The sequence below is a fragment of the Trachypithecus francoisi genome, unplaced genomic scaffold (assembly GCF_009764315.1).
Source record: "Trachypithecus francoisi isolate TF-2019V2 unplaced genomic scaffold, Tfra_2.0 Lachesis_group14, whole genome shotgun sequence".
Lineage (NCBI taxonomy): Eukaryota > Metazoa > Chordata > Mammalia > Primates > Cercopithecidae > Trachypithecus > Trachypithecus francoisi.
Window position 1 is genome coordinate 47,254,488 of NW_022681459.1, and position 12,652 is coordinate 47,267,139.

The following is a 12,652-nucleotide window of genomic DNA, read 5'->3' on the forward strand; positions in this document are numbered from 1 at the left end:
ACAGAATAGCCATGTTTATCACATTTAGAGATCTAAAAGAAAGCTTATTCCAAGAGTCCATTCTTAATATGTAGTCTTGGAAAAGAATTCTGATTCAGAAGAACATTCTTATCCTTCCTCAGAAACTCAGAAAGAGGTTCTGCAAAGAAGATCTGAAAAAATCATTAGAAAGCATGCTTATAAGATAGCACCATGTTCCCTGATAAGCAAATGAGAACTACATCCTTTCCAAAAAGGCATAGATTAAATAATGCCTACAGGAAAGTGTTGGTTTCACAGCAACAGTTATAATGTCAGTTTAATAGCTTTTACTACTGATGATCTCTATGGTTGCATAGGCAGTGAAAATAGTGCCTTAAGAAGAATAGTTCCAACCACTATATACCTAGCAGTGTATAAGCAGAAACAAATGTACTACCTGAATTATTCAGGTTTTCCTTACAAGAGATATGAGAAACAACCAAAACCAAAAATTCCTTGTTGCCTTCTGAGATCTGGCCAACAGAATCATAACATACAGGTTCAAGGATCTTGCTCTCCAGAAATTCTACACCCTGCTGGTTCCCTAAAATAAAGATCCTACATCAATGTTATTTCAAAATAACCAAATATTTTAAAGTATTACAATTTCAACATAATAAAAATACTATAGTCGCTAGAAGTAATAAAAAAAGAATAGTAAGGCAAGTTCTATAAGTGGGTTGACACATCACTGATGCTTATCCCCTGTTCTAGTTGGTGAAGGAAGCTGGGATTACACAGGTTCTCCAAATACATGCCTTGCTAAAGGACACAAAACTGCCTTCAGGTATCTGAAGATCTGTTCTGTAGAAGATGAATGGAGGCTGTGCCAGATGGCCACAGCCTTTGTCACTTCTTGGTTACAACTATTACAAACTGCCTCGGGTTGCTTAGCAGACCTTCCTGCTACCCTTCTCCACAACAGCTCCTTTTCAGTTCATCCTCCACCATGCAGCCATGCATCCTCCACCATGGGAAAGGAGGAGAGGGCAGAAGGGGAAGGAGAGAAGAGCTCATCGTTCTCTGCCAAGTCTGGAAAATGTCTATTGAATGTTTCCTGGCTCCTAAAAATCAAAACTCCTTAGCCTGGCATACCAGTGCTTCACAATATGACCCTATCTAGCTTTCCAGCCTTGCCTCCTTATGACTTCCAATCCAATGCATGACAATTCCACTACAATGCTCTTCTCTCCCTACTAGATATGCCAGGTGTTTTCACAATTCTGTGCTGGATATATGCTTTCCACACCCTTCTTCCATTTGACAACATTTTACTCCTCCTTTAGTGCCAGCTCTGCTCTCAAAGTTAAAGTTTGTTAGTCTACTGTTCTTACATTCATTTCACAGTTTTAGCATGGACTGTGTTTTTATGTAATTTGTTCTTTGTGTATTTAGGCATGGTGATGCTTAGTGACAGAGAAGGGAGGAAATGGGGCAGGTGGGCTGCAGAGACAATAAGGTAAAACAGTGGTAGGCAAACTTTCTCCATTTAAAATATTTTATCTAAACCCTTGGCTATCAGCTTTGTGATTACTAAGGTCTACACTTAGGATTCACAGTTTTCTCTTCTCTCTCACACTAATACAATCTATGTTCCTTTTCACAATGAAATATTTATTAGAGTTCCATAACTTATTTTTATGCATTATTTAACATGTTTGTGAAAAATCATCTCACTCACTGTGTTATTTATGTATCTAATGCCTAGGAGCACATTCAGGTGGGTTTCTATGAAGAATCCAGGCACTAAAATGCTTAATCACTCCTTTAAGATTAGAAACTTTCTAGTCGTCTGATGTGCTATCAAAAAAAATGTAAACTGGATTTCATTTTCATGAAATACTGAGCAATAAAACTGGATTTTATTGCTTAAATGTTGCAATGAACTCTGGTACTTACACCAATACCAAAGGCACCTTGGAAGGCAGTCACAGGGGTTAAGGAGAATTAATTTTGCTATAGAAAAAGGTAACTTACTTTAAATTTATAATGCAGGAGAAATGCCTTACATTTAAAAACACTCTGTCGAAAATTATTTAGAATGCTAAAGAAACAAATTGATGTTTTCAGTAAATTTCAATTAAGGCTAAGAGTTAAAAAAAAAAGGTGATAACTTTCCACCACCAATGACATGGGCTGTGGACCATATCATTAATGATGATACAGCAAAATAAATGAAGGAGGACTTTACTTGCTTTGGGCTGTGAAGAAGCAAAGTATAATGACAGCCAAATGACACTAAACCCAAAAGAGAGGTGGAAACTATGTTATCTTCAAGCTTTGTGGAAAGTATTATAAACATGAAGAGAAGAATGAACAATTCAAACTCAGAAAAAAATTCTCTGTTTAATCCATTATGAAACCTAGACACATGTCGAAGCTTAGATGAGCTTAAATATTATTCTTATTTTCACCTATTTCTGTCAATCATTAATATGTCACATCATCTAATTCTGTGTGTCATACAGCACATTTGAAAGAAGTCTTCATTTCTCTTCCAAGTACAATGAGTAAGTACATAACAGAAAGAAGACTGTACTCTGGCTTGATCTCCTTTGGTTGGAATTCACACCAGGAAATGACCTTTCAGAAACAAACACCCTGCACAGATGCAGCATAGTTTTCTTGAGAGTAACAATAAATCTGAAGTTGATCAGACTGCAACTGAGGAGTTTCTGCAGGAGGGAATATTTGAAACATTTGGGATGCTAACTGCAACCCTCTAAAATAATGTAAAGTGATGGAGAGCATAAGGAGAGCCCAGTGTGTTATGTTCTAGGGAGATGGTTCTTGTCAGACTGAGATGTCCCAGAGTTCTATCAACTGAGAAGTCAGTTCTGAGTTGAAACTTGCAGCAGAGTTGGCCTATGGTGGGAAAAGCATTCTGACTGCAGACAGGCAACCCAGAGACATGTGCGTCAGAGATGAAGTGGCAATGCAGATAATGAGAAAAAGCAGCAGAAACAAGTATCTTAAAACCATATTTTTCTATCCAAGCATTTATATTAGTGAGTGGGTATGGGGAAGAATTGAAGAGGGAAGGACAGGACAGGGATGTAAGACAGTCCCTGAGGGAGGAAAACTGAATATGCAATGATCTAAGAAACAAAAAAGGAACAATATTCTGCTAATTGTCTAATAAATTCACAGTCTGTATAATTCAATTTCCAATTTTGCATGGAAACTTCAAGAACTATCTTCCCTTGAAATAAATGGAGTAACAAGCAATAATCAGTACAGTATTTACAACTCTTAAAAAATTTGTCATGAGGTTTGACAGACTTGATTGGTCTACTTTTAATATTTTAATCACATAATTTTTTGAATTATAGAATACAACCAATGATCTAATACCGTATTGTAGTAAAATATCTGAGACAGGTTCTTACCATCTAGCTCACAAGTTTAATTAAAATTGGCCCAATATGAGCACTGCCAGATGGATTGGAAAGTGGCTCTCAGATGACATAGGAAAATGATCAAGGAAAACATGTCAAATGAGAGGAGGGTCTGCTGTATGTGCCAAGGTTGGTATTGGGTCTGAGTTTAACAAAATCCTTAAATGACAAGAAGATATTATCAGATAAATGGAATTCCCTTGACATAAATAAAAGAAATTTTAAATGAAAAAAACAGTTATAGCAAAGTGGAGACTATCCCTTGGAGGCATGCAGGTAAGCAATTACAAATTTTAATAGACAAAAAAAAAGTAGTACAGATTTAAGAGAAAAATCATGCTGTTAAATCAGAGTGAAACATATTTTCAATGTGACTAGAATTATAGTAAGATCATATTTGGAAATTAATAAAAAGAAATTTAAATACAGATTCACTTAAAATAGACAATAGTAATCAAAAGGTAAATATGATTTGAAACTTCCTTTTAGAGATAGAATAATGTACTGCTTTACAGTTTCCCAAATGCTTTCACATATATTATCCCTTGAGATGCACACAACAGTCCTCTGAGACAGGCAAAGTTTTACCTAACTTTACAAATAAGAAGCCTGAGGCTCTGAATGGGTACATAACGGATACACAGCAGGAACACAGAAAGACTGCCAGCAAACCTAAATTTGTTAACTTCTATTTCCAATGAGAGGAAAGGGATCACACCACTGGATACAAAGCTTACGCTACTACATCTTCCTTCAGTGCTTTATCAAGGCATTTCAATCTCTCAAAATTGGGTAAAATCCAAATAATGATACAACTTACTAAAAAAGGCAAAACTAATTTCATAAAATTTAAAAAATACTAAATGTATATATTTTTCCCATTTTGCAACCTTCAATAAAAAGTTTCAGAATGTGTTTATCTACAAAAGGCACTGAACTTTCAGAAAAGCCCTAGAGTAAGTATCTACAAAAGGCATTGAATTTTTAGAAAAGCCCTAGGGTAATAAAGTTTAAAGTCTTTCTTTTAAAGAGGCTCCAACATTTCGACATTAAAATAGGAATTTTCCTAAAACTTTCCCTATCTATTCTATAAAAATTGCCTGATTTTTCTTTACACTGAACTCTAAAAAACACATTGGAGAAGCCAATCTCATGGTTACAAGAAGTACATTCGAGAGTCTTACGTTCCCACCTCTGGTTCCATTAACTTCAGTGTACTCTACTATGGATTGATTTGGGGTTTTTTCCTTTACCCTTTGAAAGTTTTCCTCTCATCAAAACTATGTATTAATTAAGAGGATATTAGAAGAAAATATCACACCCACATACAATTTCCTACACAATTCTGAACAGTCTCAGAAGATATTGCTCCTCCATGTGCAATTTGATGTGATGGAAATTATTTCAATATCATGTGGTTACTACATACTGAATACAATCTCTCCACCTCCATCCATAAAGAACTTTTTACTTTGCTAGAGACAAATCAGAGGAAGATTTACCAAGCTGTAAAATGGAACTTGTTGTTGTTCTCCTAGAAATACTCTTTTCTTATGTCTATCAATCTTACTGCTTCAATAAAACATGACCCATTAGGGTTAGCTCCACCAACATGACTTGGCTCAGTTTCATCACTCCAAGATTTTAGATTGCCCTTACCAATCTTCACAAGCCATTTGGGAAAGCAAGGCACACAACACTGAAACAAAAGGCTCAATGACATAGTGACATACTCTGCAAAGAGACTGGGAACATTTAAACAAAACCGCAAGACTATGGAGAAAACAAAGATTCAGAACTCCTATGATAAAATTTTATTGCATTCATTTCATCAACAAGTATTCACTGAGTACTTCATCTCTATATAAAGAACATATTCATAGAAAATGCCATATCCATAGCATATCCATAATATTAATAACTTTTCATAAAGCAATTCTGCAAAGGAGTTTCTATTAGCAGTTATTTTTTCCCAATTTAGACAGACTTCAGAAACAGAGGTTTGCTTGCACAATTCCAATGAGAAATATCTTATGCTGACATGGACCTTAGGAAAAATAATAAAATCACTGTTCAGGCATGGTGACTCACACTTGTAATCCCATCACTTTGGGAGGCTGAGCTGGGAAGATGGCTGGAGCCTACGGGTTTGAGACCAGCCTAGGCAATAAAAATTAAAAATTAGCGAGCATAGTGGCTCACACCTGTAATCCCAGCACTTTGGGAGGCCAAAGTGGGAGGATCACTTCAGTCCAGGAGTTGTAGCCAGCCTGAGAAACATAGCAAGATCCCGTCTCTACCAAAAAAAAAGACAGGTGTAATGATGCACACTTGCAGTCCCAGCTACTTGGGAGGCTGAAGCAGGAGGATTCCTTAAGCCCAGGAGTTCAAGACTGCAGAGAGCTATGATCATACCACTGCACTCCAGCTTGGGCAACAGAGCAAGACCCCCATCGCGAAAAAAGAAAAAAATAAGGAAATCTGAAATCACTGTATTCTATGTTGGACAGACACTCTAAAAAGGTAGACGACATATGGCTGACTTAGATGACTCAGGAATTTACAAGGTTTAGATTCCATCTACCTACCAAACACTGTGGTAGACATGTTCACATAGTTTTATTACCAAGGCATATGCACATGCATTTTCATTACATGAGTAAGTTATAATACCCCCAAGTCAAGCAGTCAAGCTTCCTGACAGAAAAATGGCACATTTAATTACTAATCTACATATCAGGCAAAGCTTTGGAAAACCCTAATAGCTCTGAGCCTAAATCTTCAAGTCCTCTCAATACATAGATCAGGGCCATTGTATGAGTCTAAACCCAGAAATCAAAAGCCAGCAATTACTGTGCCTTTGAAAATATTAGCCATCTCTTGCTCTGAACAGTACACTACTCTTTGGTTTCTCTAAAATACAACCAACTTCTTATGGCACTCCCAATGCACTAAAATACAGATCTTTTACCTTTTGTCTGACTGTAACTAAGAAAATCCAGCTTTAAATAGCATACAAGTATAACCTACAATGGAGGCAATCTCTCAAGATTTGAGCAAAGAAGAATTAAGAGGAAAAACCTTGAGAAGACAGTAATTGGGCCATTGGAGTTTCTTCTCACTAATTATCCCAGAGTGGCCATTAGCTATGTAACCGAGGAGGAAAGTGTGTCAGACTTCAGTGAAGCTGTGTCTTCAGCATCTTATGGAATGCACCCTAAAGCCACTGTGTAATTAACTGCCGGGAAAATGCTGAGCAAGTAGAATAAAGAAGCTATAACAAATCAAATATACTGCACAGTTCAACCCCCAATGACAGCAGTTGAACTGCTTAGAACTTCAAAATACTCAATCAGCATGCATTCCCTTTTCAGAATCTCTAGAAAATAGATTTTTTGAAGAAGCAAAAATACATGCTACAAAAAAACGCTTAAACTTACAGAAATTCTCAGCAATATGACTTGCTTTATCTAACTGTCCTTAATAATGGTATAGGAACTTAGCAATCAGTGATGCTCAAAGTGTGGGTCACAAAGAACCTGCAGGGCTTTTCTAAAAGAGCTTCATATACTGGAGTCAAACATAGAACAGACAAAAAAAGAAGCACACAGAAAGAGTCTCTTAAGGGAATATACTGTGTAGTACTCTCCAATATAACCTTGAGATTTTTTTAGTATATTTTTTTCTATTTAACAAATATTTATTAAATATTGAGCACCTATGTGCTTATCAACAGCTAACAACAAACCTCAATCCCACTTGAACACTGAAATTTCAAGAATCAAATAACTAAACACAGACTGAAACATGTCCATTTGCTTTGAATTTGGAAGTGGGAGAATCAGAAGAAGAAAGGTTTTTTGTGTAAACAATGAAAGCTCATGCAGAAGGTTATCTTCCAAACCTGGCTGAACAAAATCAAAGAGCTTAAAATCAGAATCTGGAGACCTACTCAAGATTTACTGAGACAGACTCTGTAGGAGCAGAATCTGGAAATATGTATTTCTTAAAGATCTCTAGGCCTAGATTATTATAATGACCAGACAGGTTTAAGAATTAACATTTTGTTGAATCTATTGTCACTGTTAAGAATCTAAGAGCCAAAGAACTCCTATTACATAAGGAATCATAACTAAGAATCCTGTATAACTATCTGAAACTACAATTTCTCACTCTATCAATATTTCCCCCATATCTACTTGTTAAAATTCTATCCATTTTTAAATTAAGATACTCTCTTTTCCAAGAAGTCTTCTCTGATTCCTCAAGCAGGAATTGTTCCCTCCTTTGTATTCTATAGTACTTTATAATATGCTTCTCATATTCTGCCTTGTATTACATTAGGTCCTTTGCACTGATCACCTGATAAGAAGTTAACCTTTTTAATAAATAAAACCTCTCCTATTTAAATATCTGCAGACATTCCAGCACCTAATTCCTTGCCCAAAGTAGATGGTTCACTCATACTTTTTTAATTGAACTAGATTTACATACCAAAAGAGAACTGTAGTATTTTCTTATGAGGGCATTATTAACAAACTGCTGAGTTAGAACTCTTGCTGAAAGCATATGATGCTAAACAGCCTATCAACAATCTAAATAAGAAAACAACCACCTTGGAGGCATGGTACGTCTACATTCTGATTAAACTAGAGCGCTCAATTATGAGCAAACTGATCACGACAAAAGAAACTATTTCACTTTAAACAAAAATCTCACGATCATATTTTAAGTAAAAGACTATATAGTTTCTCTGTTTTACTTCTTCCAAGTAATATAAAAAGCTAGATACCTGAGAATGCTATTTTCCCAACAGTGCTCTAAAATGAGACTAAGACTCACCGCTTCTCAAGAAAAAGGGCTACAGATGATTATAAATAAAAGGAAAAGGTCTTGAAATCCATATTAGAGGATATTAATTCACAGATTTATCGGAAGTTAAACAATTGAGTTGCCAATCTTATCATGAAAGACTGATTTTTTTTCCTATGCAGCAAGTTTAATTTTGAAAAGTTTCATTTTTTATTGTTTGGCAGCTACTACCAGTGTTTATACAGCCCTTATCATCACCCCAGATGACTGCTGATTGACAGAACTAATAGACTTTGTTTTAATTATAAAAGAAGACAGATGAAAGCTTTTGGCCGGATGACTAAATGTTCATCTTGAGTAATAAACAGGCCTATTTATCTACCTCTGTATAAAAAATCTACTTTTAATTCACTATTAACTAATAATTAGGGCTGCAGTAAAAAAGAATTAGTATAATACAAAAGTTCAAACACCTCTTTGAAAAATAGTTTTTTTTTTTTTTACTTTAATACCAATGAACACAATGCCACTTGAAAACACTAATGCCACTTGAAACTTAAGTACTTTCCTGGTAGTTTCTCTTCTCTGTGGCTGCAATAATTCTCAAAATCACTCTTAAAGAGAGAGACCACGTAAGCCTTAACTCTTTGACCTTTTGTTTCTTTTTTCTCCTCAAGTAGTTGAAAGAAAGCAATCCTAATTCCACCTCTGTAGCCATAAAATAAATAATGCAAAAAAAAATTTTTTTTTTTTGAGACAGAGTCTCGTTGTGTCGCTCAGGGTGGAGTGCAGCGGCACACGATCTCGGCTCACTGCAACCTCCACCTCCTGGATTCAAGTGATTCTCATGGCTCTGCCTCCCGAGTAGCTGGGATTACAGGTGTACACTACCACGTCCAGCTAATTTTTGTATTTTTCAATAGAGATGGGGGTTTCACCATATTGGCCAGGCTGGTCTCGAACTCCTGACCTCAGGTGATCCGCTGCCTCGGTCTCCAAAAGTGCAGCGATTACAGGTGTGAGCCACTGCACCCAGCCAGAAATGCAAAATTTTAAACACTATTTTAGCTGAGACACACTTGGAAAATAGATATCTTCCCTCTTTTTGCAATATTTTGTATTAACTGATACATATTCATCCAAAATGTATCATAATTATGAGTGATCCAATAAAATGGTCTTTCCCTCAAAATGACAAAAGCAAAGAGACCTTATTCTGCTACAGAGTTGCAACCTGCAGAGACTGATACTAACAAGGACCCAAATAGTGCTTCCATGTTTAAGTATTTCTTTCTCCCTCTTTCCTTTTGTCGTGTTTCAGCTAACTACAGAAAAGGAATCTAATGTACAATACCCAATTCTGTTCCATCCTTATATGCATACATCCAAAGGCATGCGTAACAGATACCTTGTATTTCAAAATTAAACAAACAAAACCACAATGCTGGAAAACTGATTTGTCTCAATCTTGGAAATAACAAATAACAAAGTGAAACCTTTACAAAGAATTGTTCTGATTCTATTTATATGGTAATTAATAGACTTTTTGAAAAAAATTACAAATCATTGTATCATCAAAAGAAACCAGAGCCCCCACAAAGGTATATCACATTTCCCTGATGACTAATGAGATTGGAATGTTGTCTTTCCATATATGTATTAGTAATAATTATCAATTAATGGATAATTATCTATTTAAAGATGAAGTTACCATTTATAGAAGAATTGATGAAATTTTGTGACTGCTTAAGACATTTAACAAAATGTCAATAGTTGCTACTTCGGATCAAGAAGAGTTAGGGGCCGGGTGCAGTGGCTCACACCTGTAATCCCAGCACTTTGGGAGCCCAAGGCAGGCGGATCATGAGGTCAGGAAATCGAGACCATCCTGGCTAACATGGTGAAACTAAACATACAAAAATTAGTTGGGCTTTGTGGCACGTTCCTGCAGTCCCAGCTACTCGGGAGGCTGAGGCAGGAGAATCGTTTGAACCCGGTAGGCGGAGGTTGCAGTGAGCAGAGATCACGCCACTGCATTCCAGCCTTGTGACAGAGCAACACTCCGTCTCAAAAATAAATAAATAAAATAGGAGTTATGATAAATGCCTAGTCAGGAAAAAAAAACAGAGAGTAAGAAATATAAGTTTTGAAGAGATTTGATGGGGATGTTATGGTCTTCGGTGTATTTCTGTTTTTAAAAATTCCAATGATAATTGTTAAAATGAAAGGAGAGGAGTAAATGAATATAAGTATCTCTGCTAAATCAGCAGAGTACAAAATATTATACTCAACACAGTAAAATCAACAGTGTAATGTTCAAAAACATGAAAAGAAGGCTGTCTTCCTCTCACTTTACACTTGAATGGTTTCCCTGCTAAATGGCTTTGACGAGGAGTAAGGGATTTTATATATAAATGGGCATATATATGAATGGCTTTTTTGAACCTACGTAATGCAATACCACAAACACTCTGATCGCCACATCTTGTCACTTCTGATTTAAAACTTCAAGTACCTCTAAATTCTACACAATCTTCTCATCTTGCTATTTAATAACATTAAATAAGTTAATTTTTATTCATACCTCTATAAGTTTAAAAGCATTTTAAAAATCTGACAAATTTCTCATTTTGTATATACCAAAAGTCTAATTTTTATTTTAAAAATCGATATATTTTTAAATATGTATTGTTAACATCATTATTAATTCCTAACAATCAATGGATGGTATAAATCGCCATTTTCTTATTTCCAGTCACCTACTTCTTCACTTAAAATAGTGAAAGCAGAGTTTGGTTTTTTAATGAAGAAATACAGATAATACATACCATGTACCTATCATGTAAAAGTTTTTAGATTAACAGTCAAAAACTACTGTAGATTCCTGACATTCCTAAAGATCTCTGGAAAATTCTAAATCCCTGGGCACTGTGGCTCACACCCATAATAATCTCAGCACTTTGGGAGGCCAAGGTGGGCAGATCACGAAGTCAGGAGTTCGAGACCAGCCTAACCAACATGGTGAAACCCTGTCTCTACTAAAAATACAAAAATTAGCCGGGCATGTTGGCACCTGCCTGTAATACCAGCTACTCAGGAGGCTGAGGCAGGAGGATCGCTTGAACCCAGGAGGCAGAGGTTGCAGTGAGCCAAGATTGCACCACTGCACTCCAGCCTAGGTGACAGAGTGAGACTCAACCTCAAAAAACAAAAACAAAAAAACAAATTTGCAAATGATACTACAGCACATAGCTTTCCCCACAAAATTCAGTAAAGTATGATAAAATTTTAAGTAATCCGTTTCAGCCCTCTATAGTTCTATAAATACTACTGGACTAAAGCAATTTATAATGCCACTAAAATAAATCTGGGCATGCAAATAAACTCTAAAGTCCATTAAGTTGCATCATTACAGTAGTCACATTAACCTTACCTGCCTGTGTAAAATCAGAGCAATGCTTCCAAGTGCTGATGACAGTCACTGTATAGCACACAGGCCATTATGATAAAGAGGAGGATGGTGGGCAGTGCACAGCAGGCAGAAGTTGGATTACACTAGCAGTAATCCAAATGTGGTCATAGTTATAAAATGGTTTGATACAAGGTTGCTGGGGAGCCAGCTATGTTCACTCATTAAACAACTTACAGTGTATGCTTCAGCAAAATCACAAATTTGGGGATCACTAGAGCAATTTAAATCTTGAATGCTACATTTGGAAAGGCCAAGATTTTTTAAACCACTCAACTCATATGAATTAACCTGATTAAATAACTTGGAAAAATATCTGCAAATCAAAAGGTACTATAAAGACCCAGGAAATACATTTTCCTGATTTATCATTTTTGGTACTATTTACTTCAAGGAATACAGGAAATTAGGCTCTTTGTTTTCTAGCCAATTCCAGTATAATTGGCAAATAGAAATTGTGTATATTTAGGGTATACAACTTGATGTTTTGATATATAAATTAGACTCTTAATAATTACTTGCTCATAACACTTTACACTCTCACAATAAACAAACAAATAAGTAAATAAATAAATGTGTTCTACTGTTTCATACCTTCATGCCTCTGTCTATGGTAATGTCCTGCCTGAAACAAAACCCTCTATTCCTTTCCATGGGACAACTCCTCCCTCAAGTATGGGAAACCTTCTCTACTTCCTTCATGTTCCTTTCTCAGTGTTCTCATGATTTTTACTACACACTTCTATTAGAATACTTGGAACATTGTATTATAATTAAATATTAATATATGTTTCCTAACTATACTTCTGACAGAGATGATGCCTTTTTAGGTCCTTTTGAGATATTCTCTCTTTATTCAAGCCATAGTATAATAACAGCTTCCTTTGAATACAGTACCAGGTAAAAGCATCTCATACCTAATTCTGTGTTAGTGTCATAGTCGTTTTCAGTA

At 35.8% G+C, this 12,652-nt stretch overlaps 1 protein-coding gene across 3 annotated transcripts in view; it reads right to left on the bottom strand.

Annotated features, from left to right (window-relative positions):
* The window catches only part of TTC28 (tetratricopeptide repeat domain 28), a 740,148-nt gene that overhangs the window by 439,560 nt on the left and 287,936 nt on the right, over positions 1-12,652 (bottom strand). The gene's annotated exons all lie outside the window — the stretch shown is intronic.